The sequence below is a fragment of the Mustela lutreola genome, chromosome 3, assembly GCF_030435805.1.
Source record: "Mustela lutreola isolate mMusLut2 chromosome 3, mMusLut2.pri, whole genome shotgun sequence".
Taxonomy (NCBI): Eukaryota; Metazoa; Chordata; class Mammalia; order Carnivora; family Mustelidae; genus Mustela; species Mustela lutreola.
In genome coordinates, this window is record NC_081292.1 from 154,829,675 (window position 1) to 154,843,940 (window position 14,266).

A 14,266-nucleotide genomic window follows, 5' to 3' on the forward strand; every position below is an offset into this window, starting at 1 on the left:
CCCAGGCGCCCCCGCAGTGTTAAATTTAAATACTTAATATGGTATTTAATGTTGTCTCCAATAAGGTCCTAAACTACCTTTCAGCCATATCTTCCACTATTTTCTATATATGCCTTATATACTAGCCACAGTAGATAACATTCGTTTATTAATTTATTCAAAAGTATTTAATGCTCTTACAATGCTATCCAGGTGTGTTAATACTTGAGTTCTGTAGGTGGTACTCCTATAAATGAAGAACTCATGATTTTTGTTAGGGAGCTTGCAAGCTGCCTCAAGCTATTCTTCAAATATACACAGTGCTTTTCAGCTTCTGCTTCTCTCAGCATATGTCTTCCTTCCACTTATGATGCCATTTTTTCCAGTTCCTCCACCTGCCCATGTTGGCCTTTCAAAATCCTACACACTTTTCAGAGTCTACGTTAGATGTCACCTCTCATGAAGCCTTTTCTGAAATTCTCAGTTAATTATGCTTCCATACTTATATTGCTTTATGACACTTATTATATTCCATATATTTGCCTTAACCCTTCTAGGGTTTGGGTGTCTGAGTGGCTGAGTGGGTTAAGCCTCTACCTTTGGCTTGGGCCATGAACTCGGCTTGGGCTCATGAACTTGAACCTCGCATTGGGCTCTCTGCTCAGGAGGGAGCCTGCTTCCCTCCCTCTCTCTGCTTGCCTCTCTGCCTACTTGTGATCTCTCTCTCTGTCAAATAAATAAATAAAATCCTTAAAAACAAAACAAAAACAAAAGCAAAAAACCCTTCTAGGGTTTGATAAGTAGAATATTTTGTCCATTCATTTATATTGCCCTTGTAGCATTTACCAGTGTCTTGTATATAGTAGGCATACTATTAACTAAAATAATTAAATTAAAGATCACATATTAATTAAATCTAGTTTCACCAATTAGAATAATTTTGGGGAAAATCAATTTGAGTGAGAAAAAAATGCTTAATTATATAATTTTATCTAGTGTTCTTGATTTAAAACACCAAAGAATAAAATTTTATTTTATTTTATTTTATTTATGTGATAGACAGAGACCACAAGTAGACAGAGAGGCAGAGAGAGACGGAGGAAGGGAAGCAGACTCCCTGCTGAGCAGAGAGCCCCATGCGGGGCTTTATTCCAGGACCCTGGGATCATGACCTGAGCCGATGATAGAGGCTTTAACCCACTGAGCCACCCAGGTGCCCCCACCAAAGAATAAATTAAACAGTAGGTCTCTAGATAGTGATTTTTATAACTGGCTTTGATGAATGGCAGACTTTATTAGTGATAAGTATAAGGGTTGTTCAGCTTGTTTTTAGACTCTTAATAGTTTCCTTAAAGCAAAGTTTTTCAAATTATACTCTGAGGTAGTTCTGTTGAGATGCCTTGGCTACTGTTGGCTGCCTCCCCTGCGCCATTGAACAGGTCTTTGTTTTATTTTATTTTTTTACTATACTGGGCTTCCTCACAAGAGCTCTATTTAAGAAGGAATGCTTCTGCTGAAAAATTTAAAATAATTTCCAAGGAAGTGTAAATACTTACATTTTATCCATTTACTTAATACTTTCTGTGATCTTACAAAGAAGATATTATTCCTGCCCCTTTTTCTTTTATTACCCACAAATTTCAAATCAGTAGTCCATATGAATATGAGACTTAAAGTAATTAAGCAAATAGTAGGTAACGGGCTTTGAGTATGACAAGTAAATTGTTTATTATTTGAATATTCTGCATCTTAATATGGATGTTTGATGAGTTGTTAGAATATCAGAAGTCACTGGAATTGGTATACAAATTTTTAGGCAGGCTGAAGAATTTACTAGATCATGCCTTCTTAAATTCTAAGGTACTTAAGATTCTGATTCAGCAGGTTTGGGCTGGGGCTTGAAAGTCTTTATTTCTAAGAAGCAATTGCAGTGTTGGTCACTTGAGTTCAGGGAGCTAAATGACCTTCCAAAGCCTATCGCTGCATTTTAGGATTCTTTGCCCTAGTGAAAGTAGTTTTTCAGTATTGCCATAGACATTGTTTAAATTGACTATTTCTCTACAGTCTGATTTATATTTTGCCATTTTAATAGAAATTACCAGGTTTTTTAGGGAAATACTTTGTGTGTGGATTAATCATTTTTCTGCGATTATATGGTTCTTCATTTAAAATCATCCTTCACTTTTAAATTAGTCTGGAAAATGATTAGACTGCCAGTGGCTACTTTCAAAGAGCTTAAATTTATTAAGGAACATTCAGTTTACTTTTCAACATAACTATAATACTTATTGACTTTTGTTATTTTGCAGAATATTGTTTGAGGTTAGGTATTAAGGTATTGCAAAAATAAAAATAGAAAACCTAACTTTGTTTGAGGCTGTTTTAGTTTGTATAAGTATTGTTATTTTTAAAAGTTGTTATTATCATGAATTAGTAGCAATTATATACCACAGCAGGTTAGGCTGTTAATTTTATCTGTACCACACATGAAGTGAAAACCCAATTGTGTAAACAGTCAACCAATAGGATAGTCACTTAATTAAATAGCTTATACTCAAAAAGATATAAATCAATTCTGAGGGACATTAATGTTTTTTTTACAAGATATATAATATCAAGTACATTCATAGTCTTTTGGACTTTTATAGGAAATTTTAATAACTAAATCATCAATTAAAATGATAAAATTTTAAGAAAATTATCAGAATTATTTACTTTTTTAAAAAAGATTTTATTTATTTATTTGACAGAGAGAGAGATCACAAGTAGGCAGAGGCAGGCAGAGAGAGAGAATGGGAAGCAAGCTCGCTGCTGAGGAGAGAGTCTGATGTGGGGCTCGATCCTGAGATCATGACCTGAGCCGAAGGCAGAGGCTTAACCCACTGAGCCACCCAAGTGCCCCAGAATTATTTATTTTTGATAAATGGAAATTGGTGATTAACTTTGTAGACCAAGATAGCTGAGTATTTGGTGGGGGGGAATATTATGATTTTACTTTAAAACCATTAGAATAATTTGCATGTTGATAGTTATTGTATCAGCCTTACATTATTTCACTTAATAACTGTCAGTAGGAGAAATTGCTGGGGGATTTATATTACTAAAAAAGTGACTTTCAAATATGTAATTTTGGGGGGATGCCTGGGTAACTCAGTGAAGTCTGCCTTGAGCTTAATTCCTGATCTCAGGGTCCTGGGATCAAGCCCTGCATTGGGCTCCCTGCTCAGTGGGGAACCTGCTTCTTCTCCCTCTGCCTGCTGCTCCCCCTGCTTGTTTTCTCTTGCTCTCTCTCTCTGTCAAATAAATAAAATCTTTAAAATATGTATGTGTGCATATATGTATATATATATATAGTTTTTAAAATTTCTTATTAAATAAGTGAGCACTAACATTGCTATAAAAGTTGTCATCTGAAATTTATGTCAAATGTTGAAAAAAAGTTTTTTTTTTAAGACCTGATCCAATTATTTTATATAGAAATAAACCTCCTTTGTTTCTTCTGGTAGCATCCATTAATTTTTTTTTTCCAGAGGTACATTAATAGTGCTGATAGAAGCAGAACAATTGGAATTTACATTAAAAATAAATGTGATGAATAAAAAGCATTACACTATAATATTATAGCCTTGATTTTGCTTTACCAAAGTTCTGAAATCTAAAGGACAAAAATACTGACAAGGTCAAAAAAAAAAAAAATGAAAGAAAGAACAAACGATGCAAAAAGAAAATGACACTGAGGTCTTGGTTTAATACATATGTATTCCAGGTTGATGGTTGATTTCATTAGCAAATCTCATTGTTATGCAATGTCTGTTCTTCTGCAGCAAAATGAATATTGTATTCTCAGAGGCTCTCTGTGTATCTATTATGTTGCAATAAATGAAAAAATATATATATATTTGTAGCTTCCTTTGTTTTACTCTTTCCAGTTAGCTTTTTAGGAAAAGAAAGAAAATTGAATTATATTCTTTCTTTTGTTGTCAAATTTGTTCAAAAGCTTTTCAATTTATATGATAGATATGTTTCCTACTTTTGTTCTTTGAGGTAAACAATTATAAGGTGGTTAATAATATAACCATTTTAATTATAATATGACTTTTTAAATGACTAGAATATAATCTTGATTGATTTAAGATGCTTATATGACTTTCTTAAGCATATGCTATCTAACATATTTTTAAATGTGCTTTTTCTTATTGCAAGAAAAATGTTAAGCAGGTTTACATATTATGCCAAATGCAAATACTGCTACCTTTTACGACGGCAAAAATTGTACATTGAGATTACTATACTAATGCTGAATTTTCGTAAAATAGGAAATTAAGAAATAACAGATTTTGGTGGCTACATGTTGGAAAAGTTCATTTAATAAGGGAGTAAGCTGCATGACTCTTTGGGTTACATTCATGATTTCAAATAAAGGTCAAACTGTTAAACACAGTCGTTATTTGATTTTGGTCATTTTAAGGTCTGACAATTATATAACATCTGATTTTTGGTGTTGCTCTCAAAAGTTGTTCTTACAATTAAAATTCTTTGACCAGTTTGAAAGTAGAAAAGCCTAAGGTTTGGTTCAATATGGGTTGATTCTATATACCACTTAGAAATTACCTATATAGGAGGACCTGGGTGGCTCAGTCAGCGAGGCATCTGTATTTTGGCTCAGGTCATGATCTCAGGGTTGTGAGATCAAGCCCCACAATGAGCTCTGTCCTGGACATGGAGCCTGCTGAAGATTCTCTCTCTCCCTCTCCCTCTCCCCTCTATGCCACCCCACCCCTCCGTTCTCTCTCTCTCTCTCTCAAAAGAAAAAAGAAATTACCTGTATGGTAAAAACTCGGCATCTGGCTCACTCGATGTAATCCTAATACATATCTTGGTCTTGTTGAACAATCATGAGCTGTAATAAATATGTACAGCAGTTTATTAATGCATAAGTTAATTTGTACTTACGGTGTTTGCATTTAATGACTCACGGTGAGTAAAACAAAATGAAGAATTTCAAAATCTAATAAGAAAGATCCCGAAAATAATTAGAGAATAATACAGAGCTAAATCAGGTAGAGAAAGAAGGTTTTTATGGGCCCAAACAGGGGAGCATTCTGAAAGTGATAAGATCTAAACTGATAATGAGATGGAGAAGGAATGGGAAACAGAACATCAACTTGGCATCTTTGGGAGACAGAGAAGTGACGTACCCAGCTACAGTGGAAAGATAGGATTTGTTCCTACTTATGTGCCACATGTGAAAATCAGGTTGTAGCATTGTTAAATTTTATTAGTGGTATTCAGTCCACATATATGGTATATTGAGATGTGACCACTGACAACCTTGTTTTTCTTGTATAACAAAATGAGAAGGATTCTGTTTATAGTAATTTTACAACCATCTCTCCCCCCCCCAATAACATAAAAAGCAAATGCTGTGAAAATATGCAAAGATTCATGCTCTAAAATAAATCCAAATTGGTGCGGACTGAATGAGAAGATAGGAATATAGAAACCCTAAGTCAGATTTCTTTACCATAGTTAGAAATACCAAACTGAAGAGGAATAAAAGTAATCATAGATCGGATTTTCAGGCTGTTGAACCAGGCAGGATTATAGATAGTCAGTAAGAAAGAAGAGAGGAACTGTTTTAAGTAAAAAAAAAAAAAAAAAGTTCCCTTTGAAGTGTCCTGACTTCCCTAACTACCAGTGACTTCTCTTTCATCCGTTCTGGGAACACAGTTACAGCTTGCATGTCCATTTCTACTTACTCATCCAGCAGAAGAATCTGAATTTAGAGAATGAAGTATGAATTTGGAATATGAAAGTGGACTGTGAATTTAACAAAAGATCCTGGGGATTGTTAGTGTTTGTTTAAAAACCCAGATTAGATAAATAACAGCTTTCCTAGCAAGATAGCTTATTTTCTGGGTAACTTCATTAGTTATGACCTCAGCTTGCGCTGAGGCAATGTCAAAAGAATCTTTCTTTCTTTCTTTCTTTCTTTTTTTTTTAAGATTTTATTTATTATTTATTTGACAGACATACAGAGAGCACAAGTAGGCAGCGTGACAGGCAGAGGGAGAAGCAGGCTCTCTGTGGAGCAGGGAGCCTGATGCGGGACTCGATCCTAGGACTCTGGGATCATGACCTGAGCTGGAGGCAGCCGCTTAATCAACTGAGCCACCCAGGCACCCAGAATCTTTCATATGAAATTTCTTATTTAATTTCTGTAAAGGTGCTGTTGAAAAACTATTGTATTGTCCAGTGTTACATCATTGCAAAGTCCAAAAGAAACTTCTCTCAATCCTGAGTACTAGGAAAACTTTGGTGCTTGTTTGTAACACATCTTACGGAGAATTAAAATTTTATAATTTGATTTTTTTAAAAAGATTTTTAATTATTTGAGCTAGAGCGAGAGTGAGCAAGAGAAGGACAAGTGTGGGGGGAGCAGTGGTTAGGGGCAGAGGGAGAGGGAGAAGCAGGCTCTCCACTGAGTAGGGACTCAATCCCAGGAATCTGGGATCATGACCTGAGCTGAAGGCAGTTTCTTAACTGGTGGAGCCACCCAGGCACCCCTAAATTTTTGTAATTTGGTTCTGTTTTCCGCTTTACTGTTATTGCTAGGAAGCTCACAGCTGAACCACCTACATCTAAGGAAGGCAAGGCCTTATGATAGGTGTTTCTGTGTTTCAAGTTTACCTTGTGTTTCATCTTTCTTGCTTCCCCTTATTTTCCCTTTATTCATATTAGTTTATATTTTGAAAGCATCTGTTCTGCTATTCATATTTCTCTAAGTCACATTAAAATATTTTGGAACAAAATGGACTATAAATAACCATGGAAAGCTTATTTATTGCCAGCAGAAGACAAACAATAAAAGCAGGAACCTTTCTTCCTCTTTGTGTCCCCTCCCCTGCCCCCCCTCTTCTTTTTTATGAATTTCTTAAGTCATGGATGACTAATCTTCTTTGTGGTTTCTTAGACTTGCCAGGGGCAGGGGAATCCCTTCTGAAGCTTTTTGCCAGTACAGAGCTACCAGGTACAGGTCATTGTGCTGGGTGTGCCCAATGTAAGAATGCCAGACTTGAGAGAACAAGTAGGGCTGAAATACATCCTAGAGAAAGAAAAGGTGTCTTTTTCTCATATGCCAGCTCAGAGCATGTCTTTTTTTTTTTTCTTAAGATTTTTATTTATTTATTTGACAGACAGAGATCACAAGTAGGCAGAGAGGCAGACAGAGAGGAGGAAGCAGGCTCCCTGCTGAGCAGAGAGGAGGGTGTCTTTTTCTAACTCACAGGGTACCATATATATTACCCTGGTTTTTTTCCCAGCCCTTTCAGCTGAATTATAAACTCTTAATACCAAAAGTTGCTGATTGTTGATAAAAGCTGCTTTGAATGAAACAAAATTTCAAATTTATTTTCTTTACCTTTATATTTTTATTTCATTATCCTCTAAATTTGATGTACTATAGGAAACAAAGTTAGTCATGGATCTTTAATTTGTAATTTTTTTATTTTTAAAAGATTTTGTTTATTTATTTGACAGAAAGAGATCACAAGTAGGCAGAGAGGCAGGTAGAGAGAAAGAAAGGGAAGCAGACTCCCTGCCTAGGAGAGATTCCCCCTATGGGGCTGGATCCCAGGACCCTGCCATCGTGATCAGAGTTGAAGGCAGAGGCTTTAATCCACTGAGCCACCCAGGTGCCCCACAGATCTTTAATTTAAAATTTAGTTTTCTTTTAGTGTATGAATCATAGTCAAAGCTACATATTTAGTACGAATTATATCTTAAATTTTCTTTAAAGGAAATAAGGGCTTTGTTTTGCATTCCAGTTAACTATAGAATATTTGAATTATTTCATTTGACCAAGAAATTCAGCTGGAACTGAACTGGAACTGGAACTCCGTAGTCCTTGTTTTCTGAAAATTTCCTATTTATTTCATGTCATTGTAGTGAAGATGGTGATTAGCAACTTGTCTGAATGTTTAATACTGAAAACACACTCCTTTCAAATGACACATACTGTTTGTAATGAGACCTGTTCTCTGAGATTCTGTTCTCTTGGCACAGTTTTCTCTCCTTGGGTGTTCTTGTTCTTATTAATTTTACTGTCACTTCGTTGTGTTTTCTATTTCAGTACATTAGAATTTTATTTCACAAATAGAGTAAATATGATTTAAGTAATGTAATTTAATGCCTTGATATGATTATATTGTAAAAGGGTCATTAAAAGCTCTTAAAATTAAAGCATACTATGTTCCTAATAAGACATAGATACATGGCCTTAGAATGTATAGAATTAAGATAAATGCAGCTTTGTAGATTAGGAAAAAAATCTCCTAAATATTTTTAAAGTCGTGAATTAGTTTATCATCTTGAGAGTATGTTTGTCCTATACCTTAGTTAATTTAAACAAACTCTCATTCAAGTATACGACAAATTTCAGAGAGAAAAAAACAGCCATTTGGAGGGAAAAAACCCAAGGACAAGAAAACTTAGTCTTCAAACTAACAATATTGTTAAAAAGATGCTCACAAGTAAATATGTTTTTTTTTTATTCTTTTTTGAAATATGAGTTTTAAAGAAGCTGGGAATTGTTTAAAGTTTTGTAAACTTTTTGATTCATATAACTGAGATAGTTTTTTTTTGAAGACTGCCACATAAATTATAAAGCAATATTTTTGCAGGCGCTTGCTCTGATAAAAATAGGCTATGCTTTCACTAAAATTCAGTTTTGGCCTTTAATTAGAACTCAGAAACTTCTATATACTTTCGTGAAGCAGTTGAAATTTAAACACTTTTCCTTATATTTAGCAGGTTTTTTGGACAGTTATTTTTAGTTTGTTTTTTTTTAAATATATATCTTCTTAGCATTGCCTCGTTTTTTGCAATTTACTTGCCAGAAGTAATTTTTAAAACCTACTTAAACAGATTCGTTTTTCAAGCATTCCTCTTTATAAACTGTGTGCCTATGCATGTCAAGAATAAATCCTCCTTAAAAAAGGGAAGAAAGACAGAGCTCTTTATTGTCTGTTTTGACGTTAATAACACGAAGAAGGATTACTTGAGACATCAACCTTACCTGGCTTAGTTTTGTCACGTGAGCATTCACGTTTACTGGTGTTCTAAGTGCTCCACCTGCCTTTCAGTTTGTTTACCAGGAAATCAAGATGTGTAAACTGCAGGAAGTACTATTTGACCCTCTCCGACAGTATCTCATTACAATAATTGCTAATCTCTGAATAAGACAGCCATGTTTTGTGAGTAACTGAGAGAGAGAGGTTGTGTTAGGTAGATTTTAGGTGTTTCAACAAATAGAGCTTTGTAAATTCTTACTTGGATTATGTTTTCATGATAGCTTTTGATAAAAGACATGTGGTGACCTTTGGGGTCAGCAAAGCTAGGACACAATAGTAGGTATTCTTTCATTCCTTTTAACTGAAAAATATCACGGCTTGTTGTTTTGGAGTGCTGTCACTGCTCTGAATCGAAAGGATAATGGCTACTTCCTGATTAAACCCACTCTCCACAGTAAGCTGTTAATGTTATACTGTATGTCTTTTTCTCTTGTAAATGCAGTAGTATTTGGTGTTTTCTTTACTTTTTATCATTGTCTTTTCATAGATAATTGTGTTCTAAATATATCCTGAAGTTTAAGTTTACAATTAGAGTAGAAACTACTGTTTTAAGTTTCGAGAATTTTTTTAATGCAAAGTATTTCTGTTTGGTAGCAACCATCTCATATACTCATTGTAGATTTTGGTTAAAGAAATTGGCTTTTAAAAAAGACATTGAAATGATAAATTATGTTAAACTCACTTTCTTGGCACTGTAAGGAAAATTTTTAAAAAATAACTTATGTGGTAAATCAGATTAATTTTTTCAGGGAATAAAGTAATTTATTTGGATAAAGTAATTTTGGTTTGTTTAATAAATTTCTTAAATCTATTTAGGTTTATCATAATTATTGTTGCTAGTTGTTTTAATTATTAAATTAAATTATTGTTCTTAAATTAGTTAAGAGATCCTTGTGATGTAAAAACAGCATTAAGTACTTGGAATATAAGAAGGGAATAATGAGGTTCTTAGTTTTAATCCTAAAGCTGGCAGTCACTCCATCTGTGGTCTTGGGACAATCATTTAAACTGCTTACCTCAGTTTTCTTGTCTGCTGTCCATATGAGTGTTAAGTAAAATGTGTATGTTTGTTAATTTCTTTATGTTAGTACAAACTATAAAGAAAATTAGTTTTCACAAGTATTTTATAAAATGGAGAACTGTCTCTGGAGATAGAGGAGGAAAACATTCAGGAGTCACAGTAGGCAGGGAAATGATAGAAAAATTCTTTTTATTACAATAGAAAAAATATTTTTATTATAAAATAAGAGAAAACAGGATTTAAAATAAACCCTGTATAATTGGCCTTTTAATTGGGACAGAACTGTGAGTTGTGCTCAGTTCTTAATATAACATTACCAAAAGATTATACTTTTTGTTGAATACATGACTGAAATTAAAAGTGAAAAGCTTGGAGGTGATTTAGTAAAGAGTCACACATGTCCTAAAATCTTTTTCTCAAAAGTCTTATTTCTGGATGTAAGATTATTCAGAGCAGAGGGAAGAATGTGTGTATATATTGAAGACCTGTAGATGTAGTTCATCTAAACAGTAAGATGTTTGATCTTTAAACTTTAATATGAGGTATCCTGGCAATGTAAAAGAAAACATATTATGAAATTATTAAACATTGGAGGCAGTTACCAAAGATAGTTTTAGAACCTAACATCCAGAAATATTTAAAAATATTCTGGGATAATGTAAATATAATTTTCCTTTTATTGAGAGAGTTAAGGTACCTTCTTTTGCAAAATGATTATCAAAATTATTTTTGGTAACAATTTTTAATATAAATCCTTGGAGCTTTTTAGGAGATTTTAAAGATTATGTTTAGTGAATATTTTAGCTTAGTCAAGTTATTGAGGTAAGACTTATAGTAGTGGTGCTATTTAATTTGTAATAACAAATAATAGATGGCAATTATTGATTGTTCAATATATAACAATCACTGGCCTAATTCTCTTGTAGGAGATACAAACTTTTACTTTTACCCTTTTACAGTTCTTTGTGGCTAGGCCTGAGAATTATATAAAAAAAGGTAGATCAACAGGAGAAAGCATACAAATTTATTTAAATAAGTTTTGTGTGACATAGGAGTCTGCATAAGGAAGGAAGACCCAAAGAAATGGCAAAACCTAGTTGTTTTATATTAAGCTGAACAAAGAGAGGCAGTTGCGGGAAAGTAGCTATGTGCAGAGGCTAAAAGGAGAGAATTATTTTTAACAAAGTCTGTCTAGAATTATCTGTCTCAACTTTTGTCCTTGGTGGTAAGAATGTTACTTTTCTTCTGGTATAGGAGGACGTCTTTCATACAGGAATTACATTTTTTGCTTTTAAGAACAAGAAGGAAGGTCAGAATGTTTTGCTTGTATTTGCTGTTTTTCAAGTGCCTTTACCTCAAAATAGTATGCTAGAGTGGCACATTCTGAATCCTTCACTATTACCTGCATTTTATTTTCGTGATAATCACATGAGGTTCAGATAACATCATTACTCCTCTATTTTTACTGATAAGGAAATAGTTGTAAGGAACTTAAATAATTTCAACGGTGTTCTTATAAGTGCCAGACCCAGGGGTGTCTGGGTGGCTCAGTGTGTTAAAGCCTCTGCCTTCAGCTCAGGTCATGATCCCAGGATCCTGGGATCGAGCCTCACGTCGGGTTTTCAGCTAGGCATGGAGCCTGCTTCCTCCTCTCTCTGCCTGCCTCTCTGCCTACTTGTGATCTCTATCTGTCAAATAAATAAATAAAATCTTAAAAAAAAAAAAAAAAGTGCCAGACCCAGACCAAACACACTAACAGAATCCACAATCCAGAACTCAGTCTTCAGTGTCATTCCTTTAAGCATTGTATTTATATCTTGGAGATAATAAAGGTGCTTACACCTTGATTTAGATAGTTTTATTTTTTTTTCATCAATTTATTAAATAATGCAGAGTACTTACTAGGTGTCAGGCCACGTAAGGAAGTACCAGCACTATTAATGGAAGGTAAAACAAAATTCCTTGTTTCAAGAAACTTACGATTTAGTTGAAAAGACAGAAAATTAAGAGGCTGTTTAGTACTGTTGATAACTGATATAGTAGTGGTCAGAGCAGGATGCTGAAGGCAACACAGGAAGTATCTGATGTATTCTTTTATTCACATATTTATTTGCATTTTTGGTGCTATTGTAGATACATGGGATATATCAGCAAATAAAACTTTTAAAGCTCACTAGTCTTGTGGAATGTATGTTGGAGATGCAGATAAGCATGATAAAGTATATGGCACATTTGAAGTTGGCAAGTTTCATGAAGGATAGAAAAAGTAAAGCAGAATAAGAAGGCTATGGTGGTGGTGGGTTGCAGAGGTTGCTGAAGAGATACAGAGAAGGTGATATTTGAGGAAAGACCAAGAAATTGGTTAGCTTTCCAAGAAATTGGTTGGAAATTTTGGAGAAGAGACTTCCAGGCAGAGAGGTCTTGAGGCAGGAGCATACCTGGCATGTTCAGAGTAGTGGAGAGAGACCAGTGTGAATGGAACAGAGAGAGAGATGGGAGGCTAGAGAAGGTATTGACAGAGGTAATGGGTAGAAGAGTCAGATCATGTAGGGCTTTACAGACCTTTATTGTGGCTTCAAGGAACCATTGCAGGGCTATCAGTAAATCTGGTTTGTATGCTTTTAAAGGATCACTCCAGTTGCTGTGATGAGAATAGACTACATAGGGAGGCATTGGCCATTAGTTAGAAGGCTCATAGAACAATCTGAGTGACTGATGTTTGATAGCAGTCAAATTCTGGATTCTATTTTTAGGGTAGAACCAAAAAAGTCTTTTGATGGATTAGATGTGGGTTATGAGAGAAAGAGAAGACAAAATGACTCTAAGGTTTTGGCTGAGAAACTGGGAACAGTGGTTTTGCCTTTGGCTGTGAGATGGGAAGCTATTTAGATGGAGAAACTTCCAGATAGAAATGGGCAATCAGGACTTTGGTTTTGGATGTAGTAGACTTTTAAGTGTCTGGTAGAGACATACTAAGTACAGGAGATTGGGAGAAGGCTTTCCAGAGGAGATGCCATCTAAATTGAGGCTGAAAAATGAATTGGATTTACCTGGTCCAAGAGGTGCCTTATGATGAGATTCAAGAGCATTCATTTTCTACTTTACGTATTTACAAAATACAGAGTAACAGCTAAACATCCAAAAAGTTATAATATTCTTAAAAGTAATGAAATAATTTATTTCAAAGAACAATTTACTTTAGATAGTAAAATTTTCAGAATATGTCAATGGCTACTATATTAATGAGTTGTATGGGTGCCATTACAGATGTTGATTCTCACCATAGTGCCGTAAGATAAATATTCCCATTTTACACATGGAGAAACTGAGTCGTAGACAGATTAAAAATTGCCCAAGGTCATTGATAAATTTAGTGATGGGTCTGTATTCAAATCTAAATCTTTAGATTCAATTGCGTATTCTCATTATTTTAAAAGTATATGATATATTAAACTTTGTAAAACTTTAAACTTCTGTTTAAGGTCTCAGGGAATTGTCTTTTTTTGTCATCCTTGTAGTACTATAGTGATACCCTTGGGACATAAGGCTATAGATTCTCCATCATGGAGTTAAGCCATTTGTCAGGTTTTTATTTTAATGTCTGCACAACTTTTGTACAGTTACCTATTACAGATAGTCCCTCCACTCTTAGCCCTATCCCTGTGCCTAGTGCTTAATACGTGCTTAGAAAATTACAGCTGCTCTCATCATCATCTTTATCCTTCTTTCTAATATGCTGTGACCTTGGGATCACAGTCCAAGGCTGTTGGAGTCATGTGTAAATTATAAAACCTCAGAGATTAAGGGCATGAGGACTTTTTAATTAATAAAGAATGAGTTTAACTTATGTATTTATCTGATGGAAACCCATTTTTGCTTCTTTCCCTTTATTGGCTGTTTTCTGGGGAAGTGCATTTGATAAATAGCTGTGTTTCTGACTAGAAAAGCAATCTTCCCTGAGATGTCAGTGGATATTTTCACTGTAAAAGTGAATATAAGTCATTCTACTTCAGTAGGGAATAGAAACATAGTTGTTCATTGAAACAGATTTACTTTTGAGGTAATAATCCTATATTTTAAAAACTTAAACATTTGCCTTTAGATCAATTTATATAATTTATGATATGTTTTTAAA

At 34.3% G+C, this 14,266-nt stretch overlaps 1 protein-coding gene across 3 annotated transcripts in view; it reads left to right on the plus strand.

Annotated features, from left to right (window-relative positions):
* BAZ2B (bromodomain adjacent to zinc finger domain 2B) overlaps positions 1-14,266 on the plus strand; it is a 317,972-nt gene that overhangs the window by 113,836 nt on the left and 189,870 nt on the right. Inside the window, exon 1 of one of the 3 annotated variants that reach the window (XM_059167219.1) lies at positions 9,121-9,504. The exons of the other annotated variants lie outside the window; for them this stretch is intronic. The gene's annotated coding sequence lies outside the window, so the exon portion shown is untranslated. Of the gene's footprint in view, positions 1-9,120; positions 9,505-14,266 lie in introns of those variants that run through there. 3 annotated transcript variants of the gene reach the window in all.